The sequence below is a fragment of the Rhinopithecus bieti genome, unplaced genomic scaffold (genome assembly GCF_001698545.2).
Source record: "Rhinopithecus bieti isolate Rb0 unplaced genomic scaffold, ASM169854v2 scaffold_3912, whole genome shotgun sequence".
Classification (NCBI taxonomy): domain Eukaryota; kingdom Metazoa; phylum Chordata; class Mammalia; order Primates; family Cercopithecidae; genus Rhinopithecus; species Rhinopithecus bieti.
In genome coordinates this window covers 675,771-700,545 of record NW_016804439.1, presented here as the reverse complement: position 1 = coordinate 700,545, position 24,775 = coordinate 675,771, and the positions used below count along the sequence as shown (strand labels likewise).

The 24,775-nt window shown below is 39.3% G+C and overlaps 3 long non-coding RNA genes across 3 annotated transcripts in view; 2 read left to right on the top strand and 1 right to left on the bottom strand.

Annotated features, from left to right (window-relative positions):
* Positions 1 to 9,196: 9,196 nt before the first annotated feature.
* The window catches only part of LOC108527173 (uncharacterized), a 56,065-nt gene continuing 40,486 nt past the window's right edge, over positions 9,197 to 24,775 (bottom strand). Inside the window, exons 3-4 of the long non-coding RNA XR_001884723.1 lie at positions 9,994 to 10,145; positions 9,197 to 9,459 (exon numbers count right to left, since the gene is read on the bottom strand). This is a non-coding gene — a long non-coding RNA (uncharacterized LOC108527173). The remainder of the gene's footprint in view (positions 9,460 to 9,993; positions 10,146 to 24,775) is intronic.
* LOC108527172 (LMO7 downstream neighbor protein) lies at positions 10,308 to 22,383 on the top strand. The gene is made up of 4 exons (XR_014485069.1): positions 10,308 to 10,424; positions 12,900 to 12,977; positions 13,090 to 13,210; positions 22,331 to 22,383. It is a non-coding gene; the product is annotated as an LMO7 downstream neighbor protein (long non-coding RNA).
* Positions 16,119 to 20,413, top strand: LOC108527174 (uncharacterized). Its single transcript, XR_001884724.1, has 4 exons — positions 16,119 to 16,198; positions 18,020 to 18,099; positions 18,996 to 19,074; positions 20,332 to 20,413. It is a non-coding gene; the product is annotated as an uncharacterized LOC108527174 (long non-coding RNA).

Genomic DNA, 24,775 nt, shown 5'->3' with positions numbered 1-24,775 from the left:
TGCCTGTAATCCCAGCTACTCGGAGGCTGAGATGGGAGAACTGCTTGAACTTGCCAGACAGAGGTTGCAGTGAGCCGAGATCGTGTCACTGCACTCCAGCCTGGGTGACACAGTGAGACTCAGTCTCAAAATAGAAAAGAAAAGGGATAAGTATGGTGGTCACACCTGTAATCCCAGCACTTGGGGAGGCTGAGGTGGGTTGATTGCTTAAGTCCAGGCATTTTGAGACCAGTCTGGGCAACACAGCAATACCTCCTCTTTATAAAAAAATAATACTAAGCCAGGTGTGGTGGCAAGGGCCTGTAGTCCCAGCTACTCAGGAGACTGAGGTGGGAGGATTGCTCGAGCCCAGGAGTTGGAGGCTGCAGTGAGCTATGATTATGCCATTGTACTCCAGCCTGGGCAACAAAGCAAGACCCCATCTCTACATAAAAATTTAAGAATTAGCTAGGCATGGTGACCTGTGCCTGTAATCCCAGCTACTCAGGAGGCTGAGGCAGGAGGATTGCTTGAGCCCAGGCGTTTGAGGCTAGAGTGAGCTATGATCATGCCACCGCACTCCAGCCTGGGTAACAGAGTGAGACTCGATCTCTTTAAAAAAAAAAAAAAAAAAAAAAAAAAAAAAAAAAAAAAATTAGGCCCAAGAGTTGACGCTGGAAATCAGTTTGCAATATGCTTTCCCCACGATCATACACATGTTTGTGTTTGATATTGTCCTTCTCAAAGGTTCGGTTGGGGGCTTCTCATGTATATGGTAGCTGGCCCAGTTTTCAGTGCCTCGCTGTCTTTAAATGGACCTGATGCTCTTGCCTAGTTTTCCCAGGGAGATGAGCTGAAGGGTAACATAGAAAGCCATCCCTAGGCCACTTACTGTCTGCACCCTTCCCTATAATGTACTAGCAGCCAGAACTGCACTTCCCAGTGTGTTGTATGTCACCTCAACACACGTGATCCTTCTCCTCCCTCTGCCCTATAATTTCTGAGGATCGCAGAATATTGTGGAAATAAAGGTTTTGGGGTTGAGGCCACCCTATCTGCCTCAGAGGTGCAGAGCTGGTCAGCTGGGGGGCATTTCTGCTCTGCAATGTTCTGATACAAACCCTAGGTCTTTTAACCAAGATGCAGGCCGGTCTGTCTGATTTCAAGCTACAAACAAGCTTTGGTCCTTAAGTTTTGACACATAGTTCAGCTACATGGTAGTTGAAGGAAATCCCCTCTAGGTTCCAGCATTAGTTTGCCAGTTTGAAATCTTAGCATTAAGAATTTTTTATTTTCAATGTGTTTATGCTTTGTGGGAAGCAGGGAGAAGCTGAATAAAAAATTGCTGTCTAGATGCCATATTAAGGCATAGGCTAGTTTTGTGATTGATTGGTTTAGAGATTGCATTTTGTTCTGTCACCCAGGTGATCATAGTTTACCACAGCCTCAGTCTCCTGGGCCCATGCAGTCCTCCTGCCTCGTCCTCCCAAAGTGCTGGGGTTATAGACATAAGCTATTGGATCTGGCCAAGTTCTTTGTTTTGGGATGTCATAAATATTCCTGAAACCTACATCTTCATATCCCTGACTTACAGGCAGTAGGTTCAGGTGTATTCTTTAGCCGTTCATTTCTTCAGCTGATACGTTTGAGAATTACATGTGTGTAGGTAATTAAACCCATCTTTCCTCAGTGCTGAGCCAATAAAGAACCTTTTATAGGAGGGAAGGATGGGAAATATCAGTGTCTTTTCTGCTGGACAGCTTCCCACTTGGATTGAGCTTAATGACGGATCATCAAAGAGAAGGGCCCTTGTCCTCTGTACTTGTGGGCTAACCACATGGAGGACAGAGGACTGCATGTGGCCTGTGGACAGGCAGCTTTGAAGACAAGGTTAAAGAATAGTTGAGGGTGCAGGCCACATATGAGTGGCCACTTCTAACATTCAGTCTTTCCCAAAGAGGGTAGTGTTTGTCACTCCTCCCTCTATGGGGAGAAACAAGGGAACAGAGTAGAGAGAAGAATGATTTCTTCTTCCAGTATTCCTGAGAAAACAAATGTTTCTGGGTTGGCATGAATGTAGAGGAGGAGAGAAGGTGATTTTACCCTCTATGTGAAGGCATGGAATATCTTCAGTGCCAAATTTAGGAAGGAAAGCGGAAAAATTGAACTTGTTCTGCTTAAGAATTTAATCTTAGCATTTTACTTGAAATGTTTATGTAAGAGTGAAAACTAGCCAAAAAAGGGTGAAACTCTCTGAATTTCAATGCATAGGCACAGAATGGTAACTACTGCCTGATTGCTAGAGTTGAGAGACATGCTTAATGGGGTGTCTCAGGGTTGAGATTTTACTTGTTTTATTTTGCACTTTAACATCCGTCCTCACAATCTGGAGGAGGGATTAGAAGGCATGCTAATGCAAGTCCCAGTTCATGTCAGTAATTGAAATAAAAAAAAAACTAATTTGTGCTTAAAGTCCATGCATAGGAGGCAGGAAAACAACTTCCAGATTCTTCTTCATGAAATGTGTGGCTACTAGGAGTTTATATGATGAATATAAAACAATCGTTGTTCTCACAGGGGGAAGAGAGGCATATACCCAAAGTATCCTAGGACATGGTAGAAGAGACATGGCCTGTGAGAGACAGTGTGTGAGGAAGTGACCTCACAGCAGAGTTGATGTTTAAACTACATATTTAAGGGCAAATACAATCTTAACAGATCAAGTGGAAGGAGCAAAATATTATTTCTGAATTAAGATAAACATCCCAGTGATTCTTCCCTTCCTTTGTACTCCTGCTGAACCTTACAGAGTTGGCCTGTTTTGCAGAGGAATGAGCACATCGCTTGAGATACTTTGGGCTGGGATCCCCATTGGCTGGGTTGTGCACTGATACTGGTCCGTAGCCTGTTAAGAACCTGGCAGCATGGCAGGAGGTGAGCGGTGGGCAAGTGAGTGTTGCTGCCTGAGTTCCGTCTCCTGTAAGATCAGTGGCAGCATTAAATTCTCACAAGAGCATGAACCCTACTGTGAACCTCACATCCAAAGGTTCTAGCTTGACTCTCATGAGAATCTAATGCCTGATGATCTGAGGTGGAACAGTTTCATCCTGAAACCATCCCTCCTACCCCATCTGTGGAAAAATTGTCTTCCATAAAACCTGTCTGTCATCCCGAAAAGGTTGGGGGTTGCTGTTCTGGGTGACAATCTGTCTGTGAACTGGATTAAAAGACAAATGAATAACTTTGGGACCTGAAGCCTGGGTAGTTTAGATATTTGTTGAGGGTGGAGAAAAGTCCTGTTTTGGATAGAACATACCACACGGTGGACATACATTTAAAAATGTCTAAAGGTAGCTGGAAATAGGGGATTGGGTTTAAACAGTAAAAGAAATGTCCATTAATGTATTCATGTGCATGCTCAAATTGACTTAAATATAAAGAAGTTTATTTCTTTACCTAATAGGAAGTCGAGAAGGCTGATTCATTCAGCAGTTCAATAACGTCATTAAAGAAGCATATTCATGCCGGGCACGGTGGCTCACGCCTGTAATCCCAGCACTTTAGGAGGCCGAGGTGGGCGGATCATGAGGTCAGGAGTTCAAGACCAGCCTGGCTAACGGTGCAACCCCGTCTCTACTAAAAATACAAAAAATTAGCCAGGCGTGGTGGCGTATGCCTGTAGTCACAGCTACTTGGAAGGCTAAGGCAGGAGAATCGCTTGAACTTGGGAGGCAGAGGTCGCAGTCAGCCAAGATTGCGCCACTGCACTCCAGCCTGGGTGACAGAGTGAGACTCTGTCTCAAAAAAAAAAAAAAAAAAAAAACATATTCATCTCAGGCTCTTTGGCCATTCTCATTGTTGTCTTGATCCTAAGGCTAGTTATGACCATGGCTGCAAGACAAGTGAAGAGCTTTATGCTTCCTTGTTACTATCTACTGGAAGAGAGACTGACTGGTTAGTGCTCTCAAGTGTGTAGGAAAACTTCCCAGACGCTTTCAGCAAAATATTTTTGTTCTCATTGGCCAGACTTGAGTTATTTGTCCATTTTTGAACCAAGGGCAATCTCATTCTCATGGCAATCATGACCTTCAGTGAAGACCAGCTTACAATCATGTTATTGCTAACCGATGGGAGTGTGATGAAATGAATGTTGGAGTCAACCACAATGTTTACCATTGTTAGGCATCATGAATTATCTCAAAAATATTTACTGAGTATTTGCTTTATGCACGACCTTGATTTATTTTCAATGAGTTTCTTAAACAATATAGGGAGAACAGGAGAGGGGACAAGGATCTTTCCTTCAGTTGTACCCAACAAGGATCATGTGTGTGAGTAGTTATTTGATTGCAAATTTGATGTGTTCTAGAAAATATAAAAGATCAGCTTATTGTAACAGGTGAAACATTGGGAACCTGGTAATTTGTGAATACTTGTAAAGCATGAGGAATATACTTGTTCAAATTTCTTATATAAAAGCTCATGAAAGCAAATCATGAAACTAATACTCATCCTTTTGTGATTAAATTTTAAACACTTTATGGATTTTACATGCCAATATCCCATGGTATTGTTTAACACCTATTGTTTAATAGGTGACCTATTAAGTGACTTGAATGTTGTTTGACAACTCTGTGTAAAGCTCTTTGCTACTTTCACTGTAAAGATCCTCAAACCTCTTTATAGAGAAGGATTTTTCACAACAATATTTCTGTGGAAGATTATCATGAATCTTTGCCATTAAAATTCGATTGGAAAGGAAATAGTACTTACTCAAAATTCCCTAGGAGAGGCCCATTAGAATCAGGAAAACAATGCAGCAGTTTTTTTCTACGTTATATCCAGGATTTTAACTTAAGATATTTTGTGTGCTATTTGCTGTTCCTGTTTTTGCCCCACTCCCCAAAGTGCTTTCTTAGATCTATAATGAATTAGGTGTCACAGACCGGCATGCAAGGCATTGATCTCCCTGTTGCCATTTCAGGCTAAAATAGAGAGTTCCCCGTGCATTTGTCAGAAGCTCATTTACCCTTTCGACCTGTTTCACAGCAGCAGGAAAACACCCATCAAAGACGGCCAGAAGGACTCCTGGGCCCAGCTCTCCAGTCATGTATGCTCTTGAATCCAGTCCTACATTCAAATCAGACTAGCCGTCTAGGATCTCTTAGCCACAGAATGCTGCTTTTGAAGCCATCTCAAGTTTAAATATCTGATCAGGTTTAGAATGTTCACGATGCCTTTATTCTGCATATGTGAAAGTCTTTCCTCAGGTGGGAAGGACCCTCTAGCCCTCCTGGGTTCTCCTCAGTAGTGTTTATTGAGTGCCTTCTGTGTACCAGGGTCCTTAGGGATACAATATTTTCATACTACCTTGCCAAAATTATGAAAATCAGCATTAACAAAGTTATGAAAATTAGCATTAATTTTTCTATACTTGGACTTACTATCTGTTTGACATTCCGTTCCATCTGAAGGCAGGACACACAAATCTAGTTTTATCTATTTCTTTTCTACAGATGCTTCTGATTTAAATCCAGTCAAATCAGAATTTTTCCTCCCTCTCTCCTTCCCCCACTGGTGGCATCTAAGCACTGGTATGTTTGCATGGTGACAGTGTCATGGGCCTGTGGAAGCCCTTTGCTCTCCCTGTTTTTTTTTTTTTGAGACGGAGTCTCACTCTGTCGCTCAGGCTGGAGTGCAGTGGCGCAATCTTGGCCCACTGCAAGCTCTGCCTCCCAGGTTCATGCCATTCTCCTGCCTCAGCCTCCTGAGCAGCTGGGACTACAGGCACCCGCCACCACGCCCGGCTAAGTTTTTGTATTTTTAGTAGAGACGGGGTTTTACCGTAGCCAGGACGGTCTGTATCTCCTGACCTCATGATCTACCCAGCTCGGCCTCCCAAAGTGCAGGGATTACAGGCGTGAGCCACCACGCGCAGCCTCTCCCTGTTTTTTATAGTGATGTTCACTGCAGCGCCTATTGATCTGTGTGGTCTTTCTAATAAGTTAGCCTTTCATGACACTCTCCTCTGGGGTGTCCACTTTCCTATCTGGCCCATGGCTAGAAGGTGTCTGCAGCACAGCCTACCCAGTATGCAGTGTCAACACCCATCCCTTCACCCCCGGTGTGTGACTTCTTTGGGTCAACAAGCCTGCTCTGTCAGTAAAACGTCACCTCTACCCTTAGATCCTTTACCACACCTACAAAGTCCCTTTGCCATGTGAGGTAACAGTCATAGGTACCACAGATTAGGAGGAGAACATCTTTGGAGAGACATGATTCAGCGTACCACAGTCACTTTGATATTTACCAACTAAAAACATGATTATCTTCCCCTCTCTGCTCTGCTTCTTTAAGGGGAGTACATTAATATGATTTTGACTACAAATATTAATGTTTTTCTTAAATTGTCTTTATTATAAATGTGTACTCATCACAAAGAGATATGATGAAATGGCACTTGTAATCTCTGTAAGACCTAATTTTCAGTGGGATAGTTATTATTTCAATGACCTCTACAATGCTTGTTTGGTCAGAACATAACTCATTTCTTATGGTTAGTGCTGTCCAAAATGAAGTGCAAGATGATTTATTTGTATTTGTAGGAAGAAAGTATTAGAACACTTACGTGTATTTATATGTTTGAAAGTAAAAATTTTAAGTTTTTCTAATCACTCATGGAAGGATTGACACACATATGCCTTTCTGACTGGGTTTGTCACACGTGGTATAGAGAACAGGACATATTCTGAAGGCAAATGGGAGTTCCACACTGTGTAGAGGTTAATATGGGTGCCCTCTCTTGATCATTTGCTTTCAGCGTGTTGTGATGTATTGTGGCATGACCTTGCAAGCGAGATTTTAAAACTAAGCAGGAAAACATGAAGAAAAACTCCTACAGTTTTTTTCAGTGATGTTTAAAGTCAAGTAAGATTTCAACCTATCCTGATAGGACATAATATACTATCTGTAATGATAGATGTTTAGAAGCTTCTGACATTTTATTACGTAGTAGCAGATGACAGAGGTGAATACCTTTGCTCTTCCTTCCTTTAAACTTCCTGAGGTTAAAATGACTGAAATAACATTGAAAATAACATGGAGATGCCTTTGTCAGCAAATTTTGCTGGAAGATGCACAGAAAATATTGAAGTTCAGAAGAAATGAGTATGAGAACACATAATTCAGTGTGGGAGGTTTGCTACATAGTGTGTTTGTCCCCATCATAGCTTATGGTATTTGCAAAATTCTGTTGACAAAATACAAGAACTGCTACTATTAATGAGCCATCCAAAGAAAAACATTCCAGAAGACAAATACTAAACAATAAGTTACTTCTTTATTAAAAACAATGTATGATAAAATTGTAAGCTTACTTAACATTGATGGAATAACTATTTTGGAATACAAGGATTCCAGAACAAAGTTTTAGACAGCCTCAGATTTTATCATTACTAACATACTATTTTTACTGCATAATTTGTTGCAAGTTTTAGCCTTAAAGAAATGGAAGCCAGAACTTTATAAATGTGGTTAATTTTATAAAAACAAGGTCTTTACTAGAGTAGAATAACACTTTGTAATGAGATGAAGAATGACCTTGAACATTTTGCTTTGTTACAAAATTGTTGGGTGGCTTTGTTTTCATTACTTTGGCCGTAGTTGAAAATGTTCTGCATTTTTTATTTTCAAAAAAAGCGCTTTCCAAATGTGTTGAACTTTTCCTTGATAAATGGTTGTCATAGTTTCCCTGACAGATATTTAAAATGCAAATACAAACTGAATTATATTTTCTTGTCAGATAAATGTCACCATTTAAAAATAAATAGGAAAACATTTTGAAAGAAATGTGATAGACTGTTTTCAAAATTAGTATTTTAAAAGTTCCCATTGTGGCCGGGCACGATGGCTCATGCCTGTAATCCCAGCACTGTGGGAGGCGGAGGCGGGCAGATCACGAGGCCAGGAGAGCAAGACCATCCTGGCCAACATGGTGAAACCTCGTCTCTACCAAAAATACAAAAATTAGCTGGGCGTGGTGGCGTCTACCTGCAGTCCCAGCTACTCAAGAGGTTGAGGCAGGAGAATCGTTTGAACCTGGGAGGCAGAGGTTGCAGTGAGCCGAGATCGCGCCACTGCACTCCAGCCTAGTGACAGAGCCAGATTTCATGTCAAAAAAAAAAAAAAAAAGTTCCTGTTGTTATACATTTTTTGCAAACAAACTATTTCATGCATAAAAATTCTCATCAGAAATTAATATGTTTAAAACTATTTTCAAATGATATATTTTATCAGGGTTTGAACAAATTTATGAGAATATACACAAAAGGAAGAGTCAGTGACTGTAGTGGAATGGAAATTTACTAGCTCATTTTTAACAAAGCCTCTGCTTAACTGGTAGACGCCATTGAGTAATGAGCGCCAGGATTTAGTAAACCAGCCACAGACCAACTCTTTTCACCTAATTTTTGTATCTACATCCATTTGTGATAGCCATGCAGACCAAGGTTGCCCACACACTAGCTCACAACCAAGTCTCCATTATTGATCAACCAAGATATTTTGTAAAAATAGAGACTATTTAATCATACTATGTTTGCAAAAAAAAAAAAAAAAAAAAAATTTTTGAAGGACGGCATGGGTTATGTTTTTTATGAAGCTTATAAATAGTGGAAAATACTGCTTTTATCTTTATCTCTTTTTTACCTTCTTTAGCGGTAAGTTTAATGATATACACAAAATGTAGTGCTTGGTATAAGAATATTATACATAAATATGCCATACTGGGGGGCCCTATATGCATCTGTATTTCGTTTTAAACCGAAAATGTGTCTTATTTAAAAAGATGAGATGAAAAGGTTTGAAGTCCTGGCAATGGAAAGCCAAAAGAGTGAAGTAAACTGATGAAGGTGCCTTTTAATTTCCTGTCCGGTCTTCCCATCTTACCTCCTTGTAATGTATCTTTATGACTCCATGTGAAGGGGATTGCATTAAAACACATTTGCATCTTTGGAGAATTGGAGTGTTAGCCGTAGGATGCACTCTTTTGCTTGTTTCATTATACCTGTAGTAGAATCTTAAACCCTTACACATGAATCTCCATCTGAAAAGCTGTTGGTGATCAGATAAAACACTGTCTCCCCTTAATTTTGTTTTTATTTATTTTTCCACAAAAAAGCTGTTCGTATTCCAACTCCTTGAGGGTTCAATTCAAGTTTTCTAATTATTTTGCATTGTATTTCTGCAATTAGAACGAGGGACAGGATGGTATAAAAGGTGAAGACAGCAGTTAAAGAGTGACACTATCTGAGGCTTAGTGGCTTCCTGCACATGTAACCTTGATGGCCTTACTTTTCCTCCCTGTGCCTCAATTTTTTCACGTGTGAAACAAAAGTGAAACAGGAATCACTAGTAGCACCTCTCATGAACTTCTTGTGACCAGGAACTGAGTAAATTCACTTGAAGCTCTTGGAAAAGTGGCTGGCGAATAGAAACAATAGATGTTAACTCTTAGCTTTTTGCAAGAAGTCATTCCTATGCTGTTTTCTACAAAATTTTATTTCTGCTTTCCAGATGAAACAGGATTGACACCATTTTAGAAAAATCAACAATAAATGGCACTTAATGAGACTATGTTCCTAAATCTGCATTTCTTTGTGAGAATTTTGATTTTGCAGGTTCTTCGTATTCACAACACTAGGTGGCAGTGTTAGCACAGATGGGGGAAAAATACTGCAGGTTTCCCCATTCCCCCATTTCCCTTTCCAGTTTTATAACTTTTTAGTCAGCTTTTGAACCACTGATTAGTACATATTAGTAGTCTGGGGACACCCCAGTGCCGAGTCCTACAGGACACTGGCTGAGGGATTAACAGGACATTTCAATGATCATTGCCTCGTAGGAGCAAATGTGGTCCGTTGCGATGCGAAGAAACTACGTCCTAATTTCTCTATCAGGGGCTTGCACAAGGCTGTTTTTCTGCACAAAAGCTGACTTAGGAACGCTTTAGCTCACCATGCAGAGGCCTGGAGAGTCCTTGATTTTCCCGGAGCGAGCTGGCAGCTTTGACAGAGGCTGTCACGTTTTAGGAATCTCAATGGTCCCCCAGACAATAAGCCAACGGCCTTGGGCGGGTGGGATTTTGCTGAAGTCATTTCTTTGTGACACTGTGGGAGAGGAAAGTATTTGCCAGGTCACTGGGGTCCTGACTTTAAAATCTGCCAGTTTTAAAACTAAAATGTTTATTCTTTTAGATGATTACCCGGAGCTCCTCTGAGAAAAATAGGAGTAGACTGCTGCAATTACCATGGGTTAAAATGAAAGATGGGATGACCTGGCTGTACAAAGGCATAGGGACTCAGGAAGACGAGAACTCCTGCTCCTTCACTGAATCGGATTTTCCTGACTGTAGAGCCCAGATCAACCCTTCCATTCCATCAATTTGGGTCTCTCTCTCTCTCTCTCTCTCTCTCTCTCTCTCTCTCTCTCTCTGTATATATATATCGATCTATCAATTTATCACTCCTCCATAAATCTGCATGCACACATGTACATATATACACACACACACATATTTTTGTTTATTCATTCAACCCGTAAATATTTGAGTGCCCACTGTGTGCCAGTTACTGATCTCAACAACACAGATGAAGCAGTGAACAAAACAGATAACGTCGCCCCTCTTATGGAGCTTATATTATATTGTAGTGGGGGACACATCAGGTGTTAAACACTGTGAAGTAAAGTGATATAAAAGGATAGAGAGTGGTGAGGAATACAGGGGATTCTATTTATTTTGTTTTATTTTTAATTAGTATGGATACATAATAGTTGTATATATTTATGGTACATGGGATGTTTTGATACGAGCATACAATGTGTAACGTCAAATCAGGGCAATTGGGGTATTACCTCAAGCATTTATTATTTCTTTGTGTTGGGAAAATTCCAATTCCACTCTTTTAGGTATTTTTAAATGGGCAACAAGCTATTGTTACCTATAGTCACCCTATTGTGTATTTCTATCTAACTGTATTTTGTACCCATTAACCATCCCCATTTTATCCTCCCCACAGCCCTTCCCAGTCTCTGGTAACTATTATTCTCCTCTCTATCTCCATGAGTTCAATTGTTTTAATTTTTAGCTCCCACATATGAGTGAGAATATGCAAAATTTGTCTTTCTCTGTCTGGCTTATTTCACTTAACATATTGTCATCTAGTTCCATCCAAATTGTTGCAAATGACAATATTTCATTCTCTTGTGTGGGTGAAAAATATTCCACTGTGTATATGTGCCACATTGTCTTTACCCACTCATCCATTAATAAACAGGCTGATTCCCTGTCTTGGCTATTGCAAATAGTGCTGCAATAAGCATGGGAGTGCATCTGTCTCTTTGGTACACTGATTTCCTTTCTTTTGGATATATACAGTGATATATATATTCTTTTGGATATATATATTCTCTTGGACATATATATTCTTTTGGATCCAGCAGTGAGATTGCTGGATCATATGGTAGTTCTATTTTTTAGTTTTTTTAAGTAACCTGCATACTGTTCTCCATAGTGGCTGTGCTAATTTACATTCCCTCCAACAGTGTACGAGGGTCCTAGGGGATTCTATTTTAGATAGGAATTTGCTTGGGAAATTGAGTATGCTGATGTCTTAGCAGAAACCTGAATGAAGTGAAGGAGTGAGATGTGCACCTTTCTAGGGGAAGAATATTCCAGCCAGAAGGAAGAGCACACAGGTGCTCTGAGGACATTGGTGGGTAAGACTTGGGGGCAGGCAGAGGCAGATACAGATTGATGGAATCTGAAACTTAATTAAAGTCTGTCACCCTTTTTAAGAGAGAATACAAACTTAGGTGCAAATGCGAATATTTAGAATAAGAAAATCCCATGAAATCACAAAATTTAAAAAGCTGATAAACTGTGTATGCATAGTCCAGTAGGGCATTTTTATTCATTAACTGCGTGACACATCTGTGTCACTTTTCCTACAGTTTTGGCTACACACTATGCTTCTTCACAGGTTTCTGATGGATAATAGATAATTTAGTCTTTCTCTTAGCATAGTTGAGCCAAATATTGACAGTTTACGCATTTCTTTCAGCTTTACGCTTCTTTTTGGTTATGCCATGTAAATTTCTAAGATTCTCAAAATTGGGAAAACCATCTTAGAAATTTTCTTTGCATGTGAGCTGTAATATTTGGAAGAATTTTCATGGATTAGCTTCTGATTTTGTTCATTTCAAATCTTGGTTTTTTCTACTGCTGAACACTACTAAAGCTGGCTGCCATGTCATAACTCATTTGACTTATGCCTTCCATCTTCATATCACAATATTGCAGGGAGGGTCAGCACAGAGGAGGACAGGCATTTCCTTGAAACCATTTCCGTTCCTATGTAAACCAATACATAGAAGCGACTGCAAGCCACATGACTATATCTCACTCACACAAATGACACATCTTTAAATCAACTTCCCTTCTCCAGGTCCTACAAATGCCCATGGCCACCCCACTGCCTTCTGACAAGAAGGAAGATCTAACAGAGGCAAAGTAGAAATGAAAAGAGACAGGGATGTCAACTGATTGTGGTTAAGATATTTTTCTTTTGCAAACTTTACAAACTCTTATGACTTTGTGAATGCATTACTGTCCAAGTAAGGGGCCTACACCTTAAGCTTCATGAGCTCCATGGCAATCCACCTCTGGGGGAACAGGAAGATACTCCTGCCCTACTGTTAAGTCATTGAGGGAAAGGAGGTCTGGAGCATAGGATTTGTTTGGGAGATTAACTTAATATAACTCAGTGTTCAAAACATACTGAAGAGGCCATAGCTAACAGATTTCCCGTCTTTTACATTTATGCCTTACCAACATGTATATCGTGAAACCATGGGATAAAAAGACCACAGCTTTGGGAATGATGATTTTACTGAAAGTGCAGTGGTGGATAAAGGGGAAGCAGGGTTAGGCAATTTCAGTGGTAAGTTACTAGTCATTTTAACATTGAAATATTTTTAAAAATGTAATTCTCATTTGTAAAATATGCAGATTGCATGTGACTTTTTTCTTTCTTTTTTTTTTTTTTGAGATAGGGTCATGCTCTGTCACCTAGGCTGTAGTTCAGTGGAACATTCTCAGCTCACTGCATCCTCAGCCTCCTAGAGGGTTCAAGCCATCCTCCCGCCTCAGTCTTCCAAGTAGCTGAGACCACAGGTATGCATGACCAAACTTGGCAATTGTTTTTTCTTGTAGTACAGATGAGGCTCTTACTATATTTCTCAGGCTGTTCTTGAACTACGGGCTCAAGCAATCCTCCCACCTTGGCCTCCCAAAGTGCTGGGATTACAGGTGTGAACCACTGTGCCCAGCAGCACATGACTTTTTTTTTAAAGCTAAAACAAACTTCCAGGAGAATTTGTCCCTTGCAATGGCCTGGCTTAGGGACATCACCTCTTCTTCAGTTAGGGTTTCTTCAGTAGAAAATGTAGAGAAGTTGCATCCTACATAGACTATGACCCCTTGTCTAGAAAGGTGACACTTCTGACAACACTGGAGCTGACAAGTTTTCTTCCTAGTTATGGTTATTTGCATGATTTATTTGTGGGATGAGAAACAATCTAGGAGAGAGGCTAAGAGTGCAGGTTCTGGCACCGAATTTCCTGTACCGGACTCCACTGTTCACTCTCTGGGTGAGAAATCTCTCTGTGTCTCAGTTTTATCTGTAAAATGGGGATCATAATAGTACTACACAGATCATGCAGTTGTTATGAGCATTCCCTAAATTAATTTTGGATGTAGGACAGTGACTTGGCACAAAGTCAGTATTTGGTCCTCGCCAGCTACTTTATTTTTTTTTAATTGACAAGTATAATTATAGGTATTTATGGGATACCATGTGATGTTTTGATGTATGTTTACCTTGTAGAATGATGAGATCAAGCTAAGTAAAAATCCATGGCCTCACATATTTATTTTTTTGTGTGTGCAGGGAAAACATTTAAAATCTAGTCTTTTAGCAATTTTGAAATACACAGTGCGTTATTATTTACTATAGTCACCATGCTGTGCAATAGATCACTGAAGCTTATCCTTCCTGTCCAACTGAAACTTTGTACTCTGAGCAACATTATCTCCTTTCCCCATTATCCCTCCCCCAGCCTCCCGTAACCCCCAGCCAGCTACTTTAATGATCTCTCTGTGTTTCTTCTCAGGCTATCGCTTCTGCGATCCTCAGTCTGTGCTGGTAAGAGAATTAGCTGGAATTCATGGTGCCACTTATGGAACATGTAAAAAGGCCCAACTAATCAAGATGGGATGTGTCACCAGGCCTCATAAGGGCCATGGTCATATTTTTAAAAATTGTCTTAGAGCAGAAATTTTTTCCCCAAATAAAATCATAAAAAGTGTGGATGCTTAGGTTGAACCAGAGAATCAGGCGGCCCGCAGAAGCCCAGTCTAGTATCACCTACCCTCTCTTGCAGGGTCCTGAGAACCCTCCAACACCTTATTGTTTCATAGAACACAGTTTGAAAAGCCCTAAAACTTGGCAAATTCTCTTACCTAAATTTCAAAAGAAAAGGCAGGTATTCGTCTAAATACAGCCAGGCCATCCTGTCATGTTAATGAGGCTGGATTTACTAAGGGCAATTTACTCACCGATAAATCTGCAGAGCTGTATTTGAGGTTGGCTTTAATCTTGTCTACCAACCAAACCTCTGACCAAAATTTCAAATTGACTGACTTGAGTTTCATCTCTGGTTTCTACCTTGCTTATTTGTACGGTTTTAGGGAAGACAATAAAAGAAGGAAATTGAGGGTTGGTGGCTTTCATTTTAGATTCCACTAACATTTATTGAACGTCTAGACCCTGTGACATGAACTCTCATTATTAACCTGTAAAGTGAGTATTTATATTTTAAGATGACTAAAGTGAGGCTCACAGAGGTTAAAAGCCTTGTTCATAACAGAACTGAAATGAGTTACAGACTTTTTTTTAACCCAAAGTTGTAGATTTTTATACCCACTGTATATTGCAATGTGAAAATGGTAACATCTTGCATTTATATAAAATACTGTCTCTAAAACAACCGTTCCCCTCTTTGAAACTCTTGGCACTTTAGACTCAGACATAGTTCTTATTTTTTTCCTTCTTTTTTAAAAAACTAATTATTGGTTCTCAAACTAAAGATGACAAAATCTAGTCTGTGAAAATCAGTCAAAAACCAAAGACCACTTAAGAGATGTACCTGGGATTCAAACCAGTTCATCTGGCAGCAAACCATTCCCAGCTCACTACACCCCAGAGTGAGAGCCTTTGCCCCTTGTATCCAGCCTCAGCCACTTTCCTGGTAAAGTGTGTGCTTGGTGACCCCTAAATCAGGATTTTAAAAATATGCATCAACTTGGCTTCTTTTGCTCCATGGGAGCCCAGCCCTCTCTGATCATAACCACCGCAAGCTTCCCTTTATTTTTCAGCAATCAGTTCATTTATGCCTGGCTCCAGGTGGCAGGAGGGCTGGCTGTTTAAACTCTTTCATTACAAAGGAAAAAGAGCCTTATTGCATAAGAGAGGTGATGGGAGGGAGATAGTACCTTATATCCATTAAACGTCTAGCCTAAACTAACCTCGGATCTCTGAAGCCCTGCTGTGGTTAGAAAATAACATGAAGAGGAGTGCCAAGACCTGGATTCCAGTACCGCCTTTTAAAACACTGTTATCTTGGGGAAGTCACTTTACCTCTTCAGACCTTGGGTTTCTGGTCAATAAAATGAGATGTTCGGACACATGCCTGAAGTGGGCTTTTCTCACCACTAGGGGGCAGGCAAATACAACTCCTGGGTGCTTCTGTAGCTCACACAAGGGTAAATAACGGAAAGTTTTAATACAAACTTAAAATTAAAAAAAAAAAAAAAAAAAGTAAAATAAAACCCGGGGTTTCTGATAGGGCCTTTGAGTACTCTCAACTCTAGCCCTTCATATTATTTGGGTTCAATTACATGCATTGCATGCCACAATAATGTCTAGCATTTGTTGAGAGCTTACTGTGTGGAAGCTTACTCTACGCAACATGTTACCTTTGATCCCCAGGACAACTGTGCAAGGCGGGCATGATCCACGTTTTACCCGGAAGAATCCTGAGGCTCACGGAGGTCATGTAGCCTGCCGAAGGCTACCCAGCTAGCAACTGGCAAAGCTAGGAGGTAGTGCAGATCTGATCACTTCTAAGCCAGACTCTGCTTTTATTTTTTGCTGGTTCCCATAGTTCCTCTCTCTCACAGCCCCCTGGGTGTGTGCATATGGTCCACTCTATCACTACAGTCATGAAGGATAATGCCATGGAAACATTTTTCTCTGTGTTTGAGTGATTCTAATTTCATGAAATGATAGAAATAATAATTATGTTAAATATTGTCAGAACATTATTTCTGGAATAGTATTTGATTAACTTGTATTGTCTCCATTCATCCCACAAAGCTCTGGGGCCCACATTCCACACTCCTTTGTTCTTCCTGGAGGCTGCTCTCCACCAGCGCCTCTCCTATTCTCTCTCCCTGAAGCTTACAGGTACAAATGCCCATAGGAATCAACACAAACTCTCCCATCCAGCCTCTATTGTTTGCCATTTGCCCCTCCCCATCTCACCTTGGCTAAGGTTTTGCTTTGGCCTGCTATTTCCAGTCATGTCAATCAATGTATATTTCTTAACAGTAGCCACCATTTGAACTATTCTCTCATACTTGCCACATTCAGTTACTTAATATTTTTAACATCAAATTGAAAATGTATCCTTCAAAATACTTTCATTGAATATCGTTACCAAACTCTGAATATGACTTTGCTTAACTTTTATTTTCTATTTTATTAATTTAATCACCTTGTATTTTGCCTCTCAGATCTCTTGTTTCATGTGTTTACAGTGTATTCCTAACTAGATGCAAATTTCTTGAAATCACTGGTATTTGATTTCTCCAAGTATTTAGTTGAGTATTAATAATAAAATACTGAGCTGGATTCCATTTCTAATCCTAATTAATGAGGCAGGAAGCCGATCAGGTGCATCATTTCATAGCTCAGTCAGTCATCAAATATTAAGTGCCCCCTGGGGAATATTGTGGGAACCTATAATGTTCCAAATTCTATGCTTTGTGCTTTAATACATGGTCTCATATTATTCTCCCAAAAATCCAGTGGAGAAAACACCATTATTATCATTCACAATTAGCAAGTGAGATAGCCAATAAAGGAAGGAAATAAAGGAAGGAAATTAACAAGTGAGATGGACAAGTGAGATGGACAAGTGAGATGGACAAGTGAGATGGCCAAGAGTCTTATTCAAAGTCACAATGCTGATCAGGGTGGGATTTAAATACAGGGAGTCTGACCCCAGCTAAAGCTCATGACTTTAATCACTCCTGTATCCCACCTTATATCCAGACTTTGGCACTGTTTTGCCTTGAGGTTGCAGAACTGGGGGTTAGGAGAAGGTACAGGAGTAATAATGGGGAAAGTCATGAGAGTGGAACTGGGTGGCTGGGTGGAAGTCTTCTTATTCCACAATGTGACTCTCCCTGTAACCACAAACATCTTGAAGCAGTAAAATCTAAATTTCATGAAATGCTTCAGAGTCAAGTCCTTACAGAAACTCTGGGAAAAATTCAAAGTAGCTCAAGAAGGTGCAAAGTCTTAGTGAAAATTCTGATTTTATCTAGATTTATTAAAGAACTGGGTGCCTCAGCTGTGAGCAAAAGTTACTAGTTTGGTCACCGGTCTTTAAAACCAAACCAAACCAAAGCAAACAACAAACAACAGAAAACATGTATCACTTTGAATTAAAATGACTCAATGAGAGAACATGTTGATGTCAAACAAAGGTAAGTTCCCAGCTGAGGATCACTAGGCTTCTGTGGTCTTCCCAGATCCACTGCTACATGGTCACTGTGAGAACTGCTTGTGGCCTTGGGAGTGCACAAAGGCTGGTACTCTTTTTTATCCTGTCCCTTGTTTCTTTGCATCTGTCATAGTTGCTGCAGAATAGCAAGTCTATCACTCACAATGGCCACAAATCAGAACAAATGATCATTACAAACAACCCATGTAGACAGTAAGTGCCAATTAATTATTAGATCTGGCTAGTCCAAACATGTGCTGTGCTGTTTCTCTGATTGCTAGAAAGAAAGAAGAGGCGGGCTGTGGGCTAGACTTTAGGTTGCATGGAAAACTAGGGTTGGCCACTGACATTGGCAAATCTGGTAGATTTTCAGAAAAATACCAGAGGGTGATTAGAGCATATGGGACATTCCAAAAACAGAAGGTCAAGTAAGTGGTACCCAAACCTCTCTAATTATTGGAATTACCTCATGGGTTAAATAAAAACAGATGCTAGGCTCTATCTATGACCTATTGAAACTTTAGTCATGGGAGATGAGAAGATGCATTAAAAAGCAAAAATTCCCCATATGATTTTGATAATCATTTTAAGGAACAATTTATTTGAGGACACATTTCATAATTGGTCTTTACTTGTTGTTTTTGAAACTTTTGCTGTTCATTTCTTGGTGGAGATCCAGGACTGTTTTCTTGGTTACAGAGGTCAATTAGTTAAGCAAACGAAATAGTGGACCAAGCATTCAGGATTTATACTGCGTGTGTGTGTGTGTGTGTGTGTGTGTGTGTAATGTATTTAAAATATGACTTAAGGTCTATAATTAAGCCCAGTGAAAATGTAGTATTTTAGTGTTTGGTTTTATGCTACATTTCATGTGTGAAATGATAATGATTATAATATAATAAAAATGATCATACTCAGAACCCATCTCAACAGTGTCAATTACGCATCATTGCCAAGTGCATGGCTATGGTAGGTTGCTTCAGCTTCTTTCTTTCTTCTAGGTTAAGATAATTGCAATTTATTGTCTTCTAAACATAGTATCTTGTAGACTTTTCAAATACCGAAAAAGACCAGTACAATTCGCATAATGACAATTGCCCTTTCCCCAGGTTTTCTCTCGTAGGGCAGCAATTTTTGAGTCCATAGATGGACCAGTAGGAAGTCTATACTGAAATCAGCATTGTGCCTGTAAGTTTGCTTGGGGATCACCTCAATAAACTCTGGGACATATACTTCTTTCTTCAGAAAATCGGTCATATTTTCTGGCGTGGAGCCAGCCAGTTGTAAGACAAAGGACTATGTCACTGGTTATAGCGCTATTTCTGAACTAAGTAGTACAGAATGTTCTTAATTGACAGAAAGTGATAAAAAAACAAATATAATGACTAGATATCCATGTGTGCATCAGAGGCTCTGATGCAGAGGAACCAGTGTTGGAGATTCTGTGATTGCTTTAAAAATACACTCAAAATAAATTGGAAAAACATAAAAGCTTCAATTCCCAATTAGGTGTCTTTAAAGTAAGTATTGGAATAGAAAGGAAATTTTAATTAAAAAAATAAAATTCCTAATAAAAGTATATGTTTACTATGAAACACCTATGTAAGAAATTAATAAGCATTTCTTGGGAAACAAAACTTTAGAAAAAATAGACACAAAAAGGTATAAATGGAATAATAAAATTTTGAAAGAATAAAAGTGTTGAAAAGTGTGCTTTACATATTCGTTAACCAAAAAGAAACTGGATTCCTTGTATCCAATTTTATTTTGTAACATAAACTTGATCATATCATTTAGAATAGTGGGTCTCAACTTTCTGAAGGCACAAAACTTCATTTATTTTCTAGTAACTCTACATAATCATATCTGTACTTTTATAATGTAATAATTGTGGCAATGCATAATTAGAAAATCATAAGGAATTTAATAGCACTTCAAATAATTGCTATTTCATAAATCAGAGCAGTGCATATGAATGATATAAATTTTAAAACAGTAGCAGCTATATGTGCAAGACATTTATGCAATCTATAGACATTGTTTGAGTATATATGCTCTGAAAATATGGATTCTTCTATCCCTTCTTGTGTTAATTCTCCAAATCCCCAGGGGACTCATGGCCCACGTATTTGGGATCATTACAGAGTAAAAACAAGAATAATGAATGATTTGTTAACCTCTCCCAGAGATGTGTCATCAAAGGCCTCCAGGCTGAAATGTATTCTCTCCTACTGAGGTCTGCACTGAGCACCACTTACATCCGATGGAGCCCATCTTGCTGACCTGGATCCCTGGCCACATGTGTCTGAACAGTATGATGCGGAAGAGAGCCAGAGAAGGGGAGCCAGTTGCTAGTGCTGAATGAGGATTTGGGGCTAATCATTTTGCCTCCCTTTTTATTTGCTAAATTAAGACTCCAATGCTCTTATTATTATCCTATAATAGGATACTGAGAGGAATAAAGTTAATAGGAAGGAGCAATCAGAAAGCTTTGACTGAAAAGAATTATTTAAACCACTGGAGAAAACTTGTCCAATTATGAAGAAAGAAGTGAAACCAATGTAAACTTTTGGGTTTTTCTGTTTGTATAAATCAATGACAAGGGGTCTGGAGCATGCAATTTTCTTCCACATATGTTATTCTTTCACAAGCAGATAGAAATAAAGGCACCCAGCCTGCAGGAGAAAGTTTGGAATAGCGGGTCTGAAATAACTCTGCTTGTTGTTTACCCTCTCCTGTGGCTAGCCTGACCTATAAATCATGGTTTAGATTCCGGCTGAACCTCCCCTAGTGCCATGCAATACCCGGTACTCAGTGGTGTGTAAAAATTCTTTGGAAGTTGCTTAGATGAATATATAATAACTTTTCATACATTCAAAATACCGTTTATTTAACTCACAAGAGAGGAACTCTAATCATGGCAATATTAAGCACTATAATGAACCACAGGGTAGCAGATGAGCCCTGGGGTAAATAGTTTCTGTGCTATTGATTTACTTATTTGATTTCCTTGTGAAACGTTCATGACCTGAACCATTGCTGTAGAATACAAATGCAGGTTTTCTATCCAAGTCAGGCATTAAGATTATTTCTTTAAAAGAATCTGAGTGTTCTCTGGCAAGCCAAAGGAAGACTAGTTAGTGTCTTGGGCCCTGGAAGTCAGTGTTTTGCAGTTTGATCAGGTTTGTGAGAATGATTTCTCTCTAGAGAGTGCCACAACTTCTATCAAGACACCATCCATATTATTTCATTTCTAGAAACTTCCATGTAGAGCTCACTATCTGCATGACATTCTGTTGCATATATGTTTGTGATCTGAAGATATTAAGATATGATTCTTATCCTCAAAGAAATACACAATATTTACAATAGCCATATGGCTACAGAAGACAATCAAACATATAAGATGCAAGCTTAGATGCCTCGGGGCCCAGGCAGAGAGTGTCAATGTGTGGAGCTGCCTGCTATACGACAATAGGGAGTGATGGGCACTGTGCTCGGCTGGGACATTCATTACCCTCTTAAGTTCAAATTCATATTTAAAAACACTGCTCTGCTGGTCAAGGAAAAACATACATGGGGGTACATTAACTCTTGAACTCTTTTTGGGTGCACATACTCTTGTTCCAGTGTCTAGCAGCTATGTGAAGTTGACTTAATTGACACAATTTTGCAAATAAGGTAGAGGCTCTACAAGGTCAAGGTCTTGGCCAAGGTGACTCAGTTAAGTAGGAGGGCAAAGATAAGAAGTTGAAATTCTATGAACCCAAGCCTGGTTATTTTTTTAAAAAACTAGCAGGTGCAGGAAGAAGCCAGAAATGGTAACTAATTATTTTGCATGTACTCACTTTTCTGATATCTGACTCATTATTCAAGGGCTCCTCCAGTGAATTTGTCTTGCCAGTTTCCCCATATTTTCATACAGCATTAAAGAACACAATAAATGTGAATGATCCTTCATAATCAACATGCTTCTGATATGTCAGGGGTCTCTAGGTTACATTCAATATATTCATGGATTTGCTTTCCAAAGACAGGATGATGTTGCTGAGTAAAACAGATTCATGAACAAGAGGGAGCTGCTACCCTCTGAGCAGGCTGGTCTATCCGGAGTGGACTCAACACAGAGCTACAGATTTCTAGGGATTTCTGAGCAGGTTGCCCAAAATGAGTATAGGACTTGAGGTCTTATCTTCAGGCCAAAAAAAATATGGACTTTGGAATTAAGAAAAGCTAGATACAAAACCTCTGGTCCTGGGTGACTTCGAGGAATCCAATTAAACCTTTGATATCAACTTTGTTGTTTGAAAATGGAGAAAAACATATCATGGGGGTTAAATGAGTGAATATAGTTAAGCCAGGTGTTGAGTGCAGTTATTAATATTAGTGAATCAAAAGTATTCAATAATGCTGGTTCTCATCTCTCCATCTTTCTTTCCCCCAGCTTTGTATCCAGTGGAGGAGGCTTGGGCCCATGCTGGTAAAATGAGAAGTTAGGGGAGGATGTCCTCAGAGAGCTGGAAGATCATGGTCCTCATTGTCACAACCCATACAGTGTTGATAGGGACAACATATGCCTTGGAATGTTTCAAATACTTTGCCACAGTTAAGGGACACCGAACAGCAACTCAGTTTTGGAAAACAAAGTGGAATTTCTGGAAACTGCTAGCATAAAAGCTTTGACAGGGTCGCATGCAGATTAGCATAATTTTTATTACATTTTCTATTTTAGTCCTGTGAGATACTAATTTGGATTTCATTGGGCTCATTGAGCGGCTTTTGTTCTTTGGCTGTGAGTTTAATTATTTAGTTATTTATGAGTGCATCTGGGCATGCAGTAGTGGGATGGCTGGGTCATATGGTACATCTAGTTCTAGATCCTTGAGGAATTGCCATACTGTTTTCCATAATGGTTGAACTAGTTTACAATCCCACCAACAGTGTAAAAGTGTTCCTATTTCTCCACATCCTCTCCAACACCTGTTGTTTCCTGACTTCTTAATGATTGCCATTCTAACTGGTGTGAGATGGTATCTCATTGTGGTTTTGATTTGCATTTCTCTGATGGCGAGTGACGATGAGCATTTTTTCATGTGTCTGTTGGCTGTATGAATATCTTCTTTTGAGAAATGTCTGTTCATATCCTTTCCCCACTTTTTGATGGGGTTGTTTGTTTTTTTCTTGTATATTTGTTTGAGTTCTTTGTAGATTCTGGATATTAGCCCTTTAACATGGCATAAGTATACATATGTAAGAAACCTGCACGTTATGCACATGAAACCTAGAACTTAAAGTATAATAAAAAAAAAAAAAAAAAAAAAAATAGTGTATCTCGACCAGCCTGGTCAACATGGTGAAACCTCGTCTCTACAAAAATACAAAAAGTTTCCAGGTATGATGGTGGGTACCAGTAATCCCAGCTGCTCAGGAGGCTGAGGCTGGAGAATCACTTGATCTCGAGAGGAGAAGGTTGGAGTAAGCTGACATTGCACCATTGCACTCCAGCTTGGGCGACTGAGCAAGACCCCGTCTCTAAATAAATAAATAAATAAATAACAGTGGATCTCTTTTGCACAAAATTAAGTGCTACATATTAAAAGCCTAAAGCTGAGACTTTTGCATATGCATAACATCACCTGTGAGTCAGATTTGTCTTTTAGACAACATTTGCACAACTGAGAAGATACCATTAACGGTCCTATCTGCCAATAAGAAAGAAAACAAAAAAAAAAGTAAGACAAACCAGTGGTTTCTTATCAAGATCATAATCTAAAGGAGGGCTTCTCAGGGAGAAAGGAAGAGTGTTAGAAATACAAGAGGGATTTCTCAAACTGTATAAGCAGAAGCAACATTTAGCCAAAAGGCATGTGCAAAAAAGGAAGAACAGAGATTCTGTTCACTAGTGATATGTTGCATATCATCCCTAAATATATAGAAAATTTTATCCCAATTTCCTGAGGGTCTAGTTGCATATACTCACACATAGCCTCATATTTATGCTCACACTTGCTCTTATTGTTACGCAGGCACCTTCACACACACATTCTTTTTTTTTTTATTTTTTTATTATTATTTTTTTTCCTTGTATCCAATTTTATTTTGTAACATAAACTTGATCATATCATTTAGAATAGTGGGTCTCAACTTTCTGAAGGCACAAAACTTCATTTATTTTCTAGTAACTCTACATAATCATATCTGTACTTTTATAATGTAATAATTGTGGCAATGCATAATTAGAAAATCATAAGGAATTTAATAGCACTTCAAATAATTGCTATTTCATAAATCAGAGCAGTGCATATGAATGATATAAATTTTAAAACAGTAGCAGCTATATGTGCAAGACATTTATGCAATCTATAGACATTGTTTGAGTATATATGCTCTGAAAATATGGATTCTTCTATCCCTTCTTGTGTTAATTCTCCAAATCCCCAGGGGACTCATGGCCCACGTATTTGGGATCATTACAGAGTAAAACAAGAATAATGAATGATTTGTTAACCTCTCCCAGAGATGTGTCATCAAAGGCCTCCAGGCTGAAATGTATTCTCTCCTACTGAGGTCTGCACTGAGCACCACTTACATCCGATGGAGCCCATCTTGCTGACCTGGATCCCTGGCCACATGTGTCTGAACAGTATGATGCGGAAGAGAGCCAGAGAAGGGGAGCCAGTTGCTAGTGCTGAATGAGGATTTGGGGCTAATCATTTTGCCTCCCTTTTATTTGCTAAATTAAGACTCCAATGCTCTTATTATTATCCTATAATAGGATACTGAGAGGAATAAAGTTAATAGGAAGGAGCAATCAGAAAGCTTTGACTGAAAAGAATTATTTAAACCACTGGAGAAAACTTGTCCAATTATGAAGAAAGAAGTGAAACCA